Raw genomic sequence first — 10,430 nt, forward strand, 5'->3', positions numbered from 1 at the left:
GTGTGCTGTTGGTTGCACCAGGAGCTCCTGACTGGTGTATTTGATTTTTGGGTGAGATACGCGTCGTGTTTCCCTGTTCCTCTGCATCACCCACCAAGTGCACCCAGGTCCTTGAGCAAAAACAATCCCACAGAATGGTTTGTCTTTGCTTGAGGCAGGACTAATCTCAACTGTCTAATCTAACGCATTTCTCATATGCATCACAGGGACTTTATCCCCTTTTATGGTACATAGAGGTTCTGATTGGGCAGAGCCAGTTCAGTTGGTAGAGCCTCAGGTGTTAACTAACCATTGGTAGAGCCTCAGGTGTTAACGAACCAGGTGGCTTTTGCTAAATTCCAATGTTTGAAGGTCCCATTGCTTTCAATGTGGTTTTCAACAGTCCATTGTACCATTCAACTTTCCCAGAGGCTGGTACATGATAGGGAATGTGATATACCCACTCAACACCATGCTCTCTGGCACAACATGCCTGCAAACCACAGAACTACTTCCTTACCTTACAGGCTTTTGCTGTTTGCTAGGCAGTCTTTGGGTGATGAGAGAGTTCCTGGGGAGCACATGGCCCCTGTTAAAAAGTACTGCACACCCTTACTGTGGCACTGCAAGAGACATGGAAGCTGATGTTGCATCACTCCCAGCCACCAAGCAGGATGGCATGGAGACAGCATATCTGCAGCTATCTACTTACACACCTGCTCATGCAGCTTTGGGCTCTCCTTTAACAAGGAAGTTTCCATCACAACAAGGAAGCTACTCCATTTCAATAAGCTACTTTTAAAAGCTAATACATTTCACCTTGGGAAGAGCAATTTTCCAGCTTCAGTGTTACCAGTTTGGGGTTTTGAAGAAACCTTTGTAACATGTAATTTTAATTTTGTTTTAACTAAGATTCAGATTTTACTGAGGGTGTTGCATTACTGGCCACTCAAACCCTGCTGAACTTGCTTGTAGCCATTTTATCTGGGTATCTTGTAAATATTTGGTAGAACACTCAGACAGAGAAGTGTTTTTGCTCTTACAGTCACATGCCTGGTTCCAGGACCTTTTTGAAGCACAAAAGACTGAAAGCAGGGAAAATTCCACTGAGATGCATTAAAGTCTCCAGGGAGCAACTGCACTCTGTTCAGACTGAAATTTCTCATTGCTGACTCTCCCTATTTTAAAAAAACATTGAAAATATAGAGGGGGGGAAAGCTGGTGGGTTTCATTGTTATAAACACCGAAATGTTTTCACTCATTTCTCTTATGTTGCAGAACCATTGGCAGTTGGAGAGGGAGATAATGCTCTCTGCACTACCTGGGAAATTTCCATCCAATTTCTAAAATGTTTTACAAACATTAATGAATTAAAGTTTAATCCCCTTCTCATCCCTGTGAAGCAAGTACAGTTTAAAGACAGGGCGAATGAGACTAAAATAGTTGTGCCTTGCTGAAGTCACGTGGGCAGTGTGGTAAGAGGACTTGGGTCTTTGAGTCACAGCTTTCTAGCTTATACCACAGAAAACACACATTCCCTCCCTTTTCCAGGCTTGCTGTACTTCCCCTTCTGGGATATGGTGAAAACATGCTGGCATCACACCTTGAGACAACCTTTGCTTTTCCCTCTTGAAACAGAGAGATTGCTCACAACTGCTGTCCCATGGAATTAAAATGTTGAAAAAATCAGAGAGGGATGTGAGGTGAGGGAAAAACAATCAAGTCACTGCTCTGTCTGCCTTGGGCATGCTCTCCTCCACTGCCAGTGGAGTTGGTGTTCTGTCAGGAGCATCCTCAAACATTTTTTTACGTGCTTCCATATAATATTCAGGCAGGTCTATGGTAAAAATGCCATTATCAAAGAGAGAACTTGACTGACAAGAAAATTGGACAGATGAGCCAATAAGTCACTCCTGTATTGAATATATGTAATTTCATTATCCTTCTATATGTGACTTGCATTTCTTACTGCTTGTTATTATCAGAACCCTGTAACTACTGCTGCAGCCATCTCTTTCACTTCTTCAGAAAAGAGGGATAATCCATCAGCCAGTTCCTCTCCAGTGGTATGAGAGGTTTTTACTGGGGGGATTAATGGTCAGTTGAAGAGAGCTGTTCCCGACAGGACTGAGCCAAAAACAATGTGCATATGAGTCATGAAGTGGAAGAGAAGGAAACAAATCTATAGATTCAAAGTTTTTGAATTATTTCTTTTCCCTAGCTTCCTTTGTCCACACTGATCAATAGCCAGACGTGCAAAAACTGGATATATGTTGATGGTGACCAGTGTAAGCATAACTGAAAGCTTCTCCCACTGAGCAAACAAACCTGAAGTCAGTCAGCCCCCAAAACCAGATCAGTGTGTACCAGCTATTCCAGCCCTTGTAGGTGAGAGAAGCTGGGAGAAAAATCAGATCACAGTGCAGCAGCCTCCTCTTGTCTCTCCTGTGACCCTATGGTGTACCTCAGCACTAAAGCCTTTGGCCTCTTCACACTATTACCTTCTGTGGTGAGGCCCCAGAACCGGTCCTTGGGTATGCTGCTTCTGTAACACCCATCCCTGCAGAGGATCTGGACTCACTGCAAATGCTGTGCACAGTGCTCATTTCATTCCTTGCTGAAAGGGAGCCAGGCCTGAGGTGGAACATGGCAAGCAGTTCGCCGCACCTGGCAACTCCACACAGCTGCTGAAAACAAGCGAGGAAGAAAGCAGTGTACAAATGCGGGGGAATTTTCACATAGGCAGGATGTAATTAGCAGAGCTGGAATTTGGCCAGGACACTGGGGTTAAAACACTGGCTCACAGGTAACACAGTGGGATCTTTCATAATTCAAATGCTCAGGATCTCCCATTTCCATTTTACCTGGAAGATGTCATAAGACAGTTCCCTATTTAATGTCTCTGGGCAGCTCTCGAACATCTGACACAAAGGAAGAAGTGTCTAAATGGTGCTGCACCTGCAGCGCTTCTCCGCCAGCAACTGCCCACTGTGAACAGCAGCTGAAAAGATCACATCCTGACAGGACTATGGCTGCATCGCTGTAAAACACACCTCAGCTGCCTCCATGCCTTGGGTTTCACTTCACCCCTAACTCTAATTACTCAGTTTTCAGGCTCCAAATCCCTACCAAACAGAAGAAGAAGATGATAAAATTAGGGCAGTCCCTCGCACATAAAACACAAAAGAGAGAATATTAATAAGAGCAGCATTACATGCTGCTTCAACCTTATTCTCTGCCATTTGAAATAGTACCAGATAGCAACTGGGCAACAGAGAATTTAGATGAAGTACTTCCCCCCAGAGCAGATGAGTGAGCTTTTCCAACTGACCTTGCTGGTGATAGAACGTTAAGAGCTTGTGCTGCCTCCTTCCTTCCAGCAAGGAAATCACGTTCAAGGCAGCAAAACATTTTTTTCCCCTTCATGATCTCACTTTCTGTATAAGCAATCTTTGTGTTTACTACGAGGATGTTGCATGTCCACAAAAGGTCAGGGAAGTCATTCATGAACCTCAAGTGTGCAAAATCTGCACAATGTTTCTACCATGATGTGGCCCATAGTCTGAAATAGAAATAATTGCAAACCTCTAGCCCCTCATCAGTCAGACCTGCAGACTATTTACAGTCAAAGAGCTGACTTCCTTCATGTGATGCAGTGCACGCAAGCAAAACAAGAAGTGTTCCTGCCATCCAAAAAAGTATAATCTCTGCATCAGTAAGTCATGAAAAAGGGACCCCTTCTATACCTCTGAGGGGTCCTCATAGCAGATTTTGGTTTATTTACGGGTTTTTTTGTATGCCCAGGGTGACGTGCAAGTCCCCCTCTTTGTCAAGTGTTCCTTAATACAATCACCAGCCAAACTTGACGAGAGCAAGACTTACTCCAATGACAAAGTGAGCTGGGGAGAGTAAAGTATGGGCAGCTGCAGGCAACAGGAAATCCAGCGCTAATAAATAAAATGTCTTATAGCCAGAAAGAGGAAATAAACAGCGGCAGCACAAATTGAGAGGACAGAAGAGAGGAACACAGCATAACTGTGGCATGGGAATCACTGCATTACAGTGAGCTTATTTTACAGAATGTTGTCCCAGTTTATTATGTGTTCAGACTGCAAAAAAAGTGGGGGAGTTGGGGGACTGTTCAAAGAGAGGGTCTCTATCAGAAGTTGTCAACAACCACTGTAATTAAGGAAGCAGCCAGAGCACACACAACTGGAGCCGCCGCCAAACTGAAATGAAAGCATTTTTTGTTTGCAGTCATAGCCCCGAAGGATAATAAAAGATGGTTCTACCCTGCCAAGCGAAGAGCTGCAGGGTCACCGTTTCTAGATGGCCCTGCTCCCATCTTTCCAAGATTACACATCGTGGGGAGGCAGCAAGTCACACTTCCTAAGTGCACTTTTGAAGCCCATGCCTGCACACCCCATCTGAACTGCAGCCACCTGGGGAGGCCAGCCATGGGACAGGTGAGTCCCAAACCACCATGGTTACGATGGATGTGGAACCTCCTGAGCTCCGCCCCTAGCCGACAGGCTGTTCTGGCACTGCTTGGTTCAGATTGCTGAAGCAGCAATCCTGAATTTTTCCCCCTTACACTTGGCTGTGGCTTGTGCCACGGCCCCGCAGCATTGCCACCACCAGTGGGAGCTGCCGCATTCAGAAGAGCTGCACCCCGCTTTCCTGCTGAAGGCGGCTGCATTTAGGAGGCTCCCTGATGTCTTGACAAGGACCTTTGTCCATGGGGCAGCAGGTGCTTTGGAGCAGCAGGTGGGTTGGCAGAGCCGAGAAGGTTGGCACAGACCTTCTCAGACCATGGGACAGTATCATGACGCTTTCACTGGTGGCTGTAGAAACTGGTGTGCAGGTTCAGCGAAGGGAAAGAAGTCATTCAGAAGTTGCATGCATATTTCTGAATTCATTCATTGAGTGGCATTTGCCTTTCATCCTCCCCCTTGAGCCTTCTGTGCATTGCTGGCATTCTCTCCCAATCCCATATAATAATTCCCAGGACTCCACAAGCCACTGCCTGCCAATGGAGCCCATAGTCACTGGACTGCAAGCCTGGTCACATGAAAAGTTACACGCAAAGGTTTAACTCTTTCTCCTGACCCCAGCCCCTGTTCCTGTGAATCCCCTACAGTGTTTTCCTAATCAGGTGCCAGGGAAGCTTTGCACCAGGCAGGGTGCTAAGAAGGTGACTATTTAGCTGCAGTATTTCCAGAGTCTTTGAGCTCCCTCCTAAGCTGTAAATAAAAGCAGTGGAGCCAGGTTTATGTCTGACAAGGCTGCCATTTAGACCTGAAGCAAAAAAAGAACTTTCCAACCAAAGGCATATTGTGGTTGCCTCACTTTCTCTAGCCCAGCTTCCATACTAATGGTGAATTGCTTCATCAGGGTATGGAAATCATTTCCCAAAGCCCATATACAGGGTACACAGCTATGGTACAGTATAATTTTAACCTTCACTGAATATTGACAATATGTCTATTACTAGGAAGTCAAAAAGAAAATACAGTCCTTTCCCTAAAGCCTTCCATTACCAAATTCTAGATGATAGTGCAGGTACTTACTACATCACACAAACTGTGAAAGGGATGACATGTTCTCTTTTACGTCCCTCCTACCTGTGAGACATCAGAGAAAAAACATGCTTTTGGAGAATCTCAAATGGATCTTTTATTAAATGTAGATGAAAAACAGAAATATTCAAGGGCTGTTTCTGATATATAGGGGCAGTTACAGTTGTTTCCTTGCTATCACTGTTATGTGAGAGAATGCAGGTATCTCCTGCAGAAAGAGTTCTTGTTCTCCACCTGATGTTTTCACATAGGATTTCACACATGATGGTGTATGATTCATAACTTGCAGCTCAGCTTTGGGAAGCATGGGAATTGTGTCTGGCGGTCAGGGTTCAGTGTTCATTTCATCTGGGTTTCATACAGCCCACAGAAAGACGAGCCAATTGCACCTTTGAGCCAAACAGCTGGATAATCAAACTGAGTGTTTGGTTTCAGTCTTGGGTTTGGTTTTGTTTTTTTTTTTGAGAGGTGAGGGGTCCAGCTGGTTATGAACTCCAACCTATACTTACATTTTTATGGCTTTAAGTAAAATGACCATGGCAAAGTTGCTGTCTATTTATATTGGTCTGACTTAAGCTCCGTCATTACCAACATAACTTAACTTTCAAAAACAAACAAAAAATCCCCCAAATCAACATATTTTTCAAATTCTCTGCTTTTCTCATGCATGCAAAAGTGTAAGCCTGTTCTGCTTGACTAACTGGCTGTTTGATTATTGCTTTACATTATGTTACATTCTTTAATTCGTAACTGTAAGCTACCAAAATCATAAAATCTGAGTTCTAATCTCACACTCAAATGTAACTACTGAAAAATTACTTGTCTAACTCTTTAGTATATATGTCATTTAACAAGCTTTGCTTAAATTGTATATTCCCAACTCCATACGAACAGGAGTTGAGAAATCCTGCTTCTCCCAGATGAGAGCATAATATAGGAGGTACTTTTCTCACTGAAAAGCATTAGCAAAATAGGTGCATAAATACTGGGGTTTAATCAGCCAGTGCTCTCTGTTTACTTAAAGGAAAAACTTATTTAAACCTTCAGGAGAGATTCAAGCTACCATTGAGAATGGAGACAGACCTGAGCACCCAAATGGTAATATATGTGTAGAAAAAAATACAAGACGGTGATGTCTGTCCCTGTGATCAGCTGGCATTGCCCACCCTGTCACATGACAGCCAGGAGACCAGCAAGGAGGATTTTCCATTTTTGGAAAGTGCAGTGAAATGGGAGTGCAGATTGATCTCCAAACTGTCTTTCTTTCTATAAAGTATTGTCTTCAAGATACTGCTTGACATTCATTCCGTCAAATATTTTGACAATTTGAACAAATAAGTAGGAAATGGTTTTGATTTTTGGCCCCAGTGAGCCATCTGTGAAGAAGAATAAGTAGTGCAGCATGTGCTGTGTCTCTTAAATACTCTTCTTTGCCAGAAACACATGTGGTGTGTTTCCCAGGCTGTGGAAAGGGTTATCATTTCTGGTCCACCAAGTCACCCGTCTCTCTCCACATACCATCCCCAACCCCGCATCACTCTGGGTTGAAAGGGAGCATCCCTCTGAGTTACTATACTGTTACTTGTTTTGAGGGAGAGGGTGCATGTGCATATAATACATTACTCTGTGCATGTTTCTGAGAAGTGTTGTATTTGCAGTCACTTTACAGTGGCACAAAAGAGCAGCAGCAAGCCAAGGCAGTGCATACACAGGCACCTGAGAGGCAAACCTTTATGCCTCTCTGCCATGCTCTGCAGAGCCTGGCCAATTTGTGCTAGAGTGCTGCCACAACACACCTTCGGAGGAGCCCTGGGCCAGGGCACCACTTGGCTTGTGGAGATGCCAGAAGAGCTTTTGTCTGTGCTTTCACTGTGGGTTTAAGTAGTTTGATTAGCATTTGGGTCAGAGCACACTGAGCAGCCCCGGGTGGGGTGGGAGAAGTCACACTGTGAGGCCACACTTGAACATGGCCACTTTACTGCACCGCCCTGGGTACAAAGCCTACTTGTGGGGCGCGTCCCGTCGTGTGTCACGCTTTGGTTGTCAGTGGCATTTATGGGTTGCTGAGGGGTGACACAATCACCTCTTTATGCTTAAAAGAATAGTGGAGGGAATCACGGGAGACCATTGGAAACATAGCGGCAAAGAAGTGGTTTGGCTTTTGTCTGTCCCTCAAGGTAAGGTGCCCAAGCAGTCACTGAGATGCCTCTGATGTGCTAGAAGGACCACAGTAAAGCAGCATCAAAGGTGAATGCAGACTTCAGGTATGTGGATGGGAGAGGAGTTGAAAGAAATACCTGAGAAAGACCCCATGTTACCTCTGTGATAACAACATGATAAAACTGCTTATTTGGGGTAGTTTTATAGCAGCTCAATCTGAAGTCTGGGCTGCCACAGCCTTGTGGCCCCCACTGCCTTCAACACAAGAGTAGCCAGACAAGGAATCAGCTCAAAGAGCTGATAAGTCTGGAAATTAAACTTTGGTTTTTAATTAAAAAAAAAAAAAAAGGGTTGCTTTACTAAACTGTCTGAAAGTTTCATTAAAAGATAACTGGAAAAATAAAAATACTAGAAAAAGGCCAAAACAGACAAAAAATTGAAAAAGTACTAATATGGACTATAAAACTAGTTAAATCTTTCTTACTGTATCTATCAGTGTCTCCTTTGCCAGCCCCTCATCCATCCACTCCACAAAGCAGTAAGCCTAAATAATTCAGATATGCTAAAGCAAAGCTACTCTGAATATGACTTCTAGCCTAATAAGTCAGAGCCTTATCCAGTTCCCATGAAAAGCATCAGGAAACTTTCCTTCAACACTGATACACATAAGATTGCATTGCAGAACAACCACGTAACTTTCAACCAAAAAGTGAAGTTTTTCTAAAGCACTGATAAAATATTCATGCAGGAGAACGTGGAAACTCTGACTGGAGCAGTCCCATTGCTAAATATATTTCAAGTGAGCATAATCATTTTTGGAGCCACACTCGTTCTCACTAGTGATGTGTGCTCTAAGGGGAAAATACAAAACAAATGTGGATTTTTTTAAAGGAAAAAGTGTTGATAATTTCTTTATTATGGATGTGCACTAAGACTCCCCCTCTGCTGCTGGGAAAACCAGTTTCTGCTTAATAAGCATTAAAGTATATCCTAATTTTTAAAAAGCATTTGTTAGGCAAAACAGGGCTTTTTTACGATGCTTTCATTTTTTTGCAATTGGAGTCTTTCTGTTGATGCCAGCTGCTTTAGTTGTAGGTATTTTCTGGGAGGTGGTGTCTGTCAGTAAGTCCCACGTGGGTGTCCCCTTGGCTATCTCTCATAGCTGCCTTTCTATAAATCACAGCATATTAAAAAAAGGGGGGTAGTGCTGACATGTGAACTAATCCCCACATCAAAGAGAGCAACTCTCCCTCCTCCAAACACCCGCCCCCCTCTTTTGCTGGGAAAAGTCTAACGCCTAGAAGGTGATTTACACAAAACTTCATCCCAGTTGTTAGGAAACTTGCAGTGCTGCTTACTCGACAACTGCAGAAGAAACCTGGGAATCAGGGTCCACAATAGCTAGCCTGCAGCTTGCAGCATTTGGCAATTCAGGAGAGAAATAAAACAACTGGCTTGTTGCAGCAAACCTGTGTATATGTTGATTGCATGGCAGGATAGGCATGTATATAGACAGATGTAAACGTGACTAGTAATGTGGGTCTGTATGGGCATATCTATATCTGCATCTGCTTACAACTACTTGTATAGGCACAAAAGTACCTGTCCTAGCACATACAAGAACACACAGAGAAATACCTTGCTCTCTATCTGCTAGAAGCAAAGAGGGCCAACAGGAAATATACATTAAAAACAGAAGTCCATATGGGCATCCAGTGGCCAAGACATGGAGAGGGCTAGTTATCTTAAAGTATTCATTCCAGCTGTAGGCCTGCCTTTGAGATAATGGTTTAAATGCTAGGAATATATGAAAAAGGGGACTGCTCTGTATAAGACAGGATTAAAGCGTATACTCACTGCTGCCTTTGCATTTGCAAATGCTCCCTGTGCACTGGCTAAACACACAAGATACCTCCAAATAATGGTCTGTCTTTGGAATGCAGCTGAAGGGAGGAAAAAATGCCTCTATCTGGCTAGATAACTCTTTTTTTCCAAATTAATGCTGAGTCTGTGCCTGTGCTGGGCACACATCCTTCAGACATACCAAGAAAACATATGTAGCACAGACAGAACTATACTGGTGGTTCTGGATTCACAATCAATAAGCAAAAATACCTGCCCCTTGTGAAATTAGCTGTGGTAAAGTGCATATGTATGCATTTAAACATGATACTTCCACCAGCATCACTGCTTCTGGTAGATAAGTTTAGCTTGCTTGCCACTCTCTTCTCCCCCCACACAGGCAGGTAGGGATGCCCTGGGTCCAGCATGGCCTCGGCCCACCCAAGTCATCCCTTGCCCCAGGCCAGGGGGCCGTGAACACCTGTCTACATAAGTCTGTGTCACTGCCAAAAGAAGCACATGAGGTTCATTCCTAGTGCAAGAGAGTGAACTGGAGTGGGGAACGGAGGTAGATTCAAAAAAAGGCATCCTTTTGATAAGCCTTGGTTGGTTGTGGTCCAGCTGCACTCACCAGTCCACTTCGGTGTGATTGCACAAGAGCTGAGGAATAGAAGCAAGTAGCCAGAGGCAGTGAGACACCAAGGCAGCTCCCGTGTTGGTGGCAAGTGCTGGCTTAAAACATTCAAGCAAGTACAGCCTGAGGGAGAGCATCAGGCATGCCAGGAGCCCCACATCTCCCACTCCACTTACAGGAAGGGCATGGCACACACTTTGAGGGGGGGGGGGGAGGGAGGCAGAGTCCAAAGCTTT

This window comes from Pipra filicauda, unplaced genomic scaffold (genome assembly GCF_003945595.2).
Source record: "Pipra filicauda isolate LSUMZ 115617 unplaced genomic scaffold, ASM394559v2 scaffold6_size6359152_pilon, whole genome shotgun sequence".
Taxonomy (NCBI): domain Eukaryota; kingdom Metazoa; phylum Chordata; class Aves; order Passeriformes; family Pipridae; genus Pipra; species Pipra filicauda.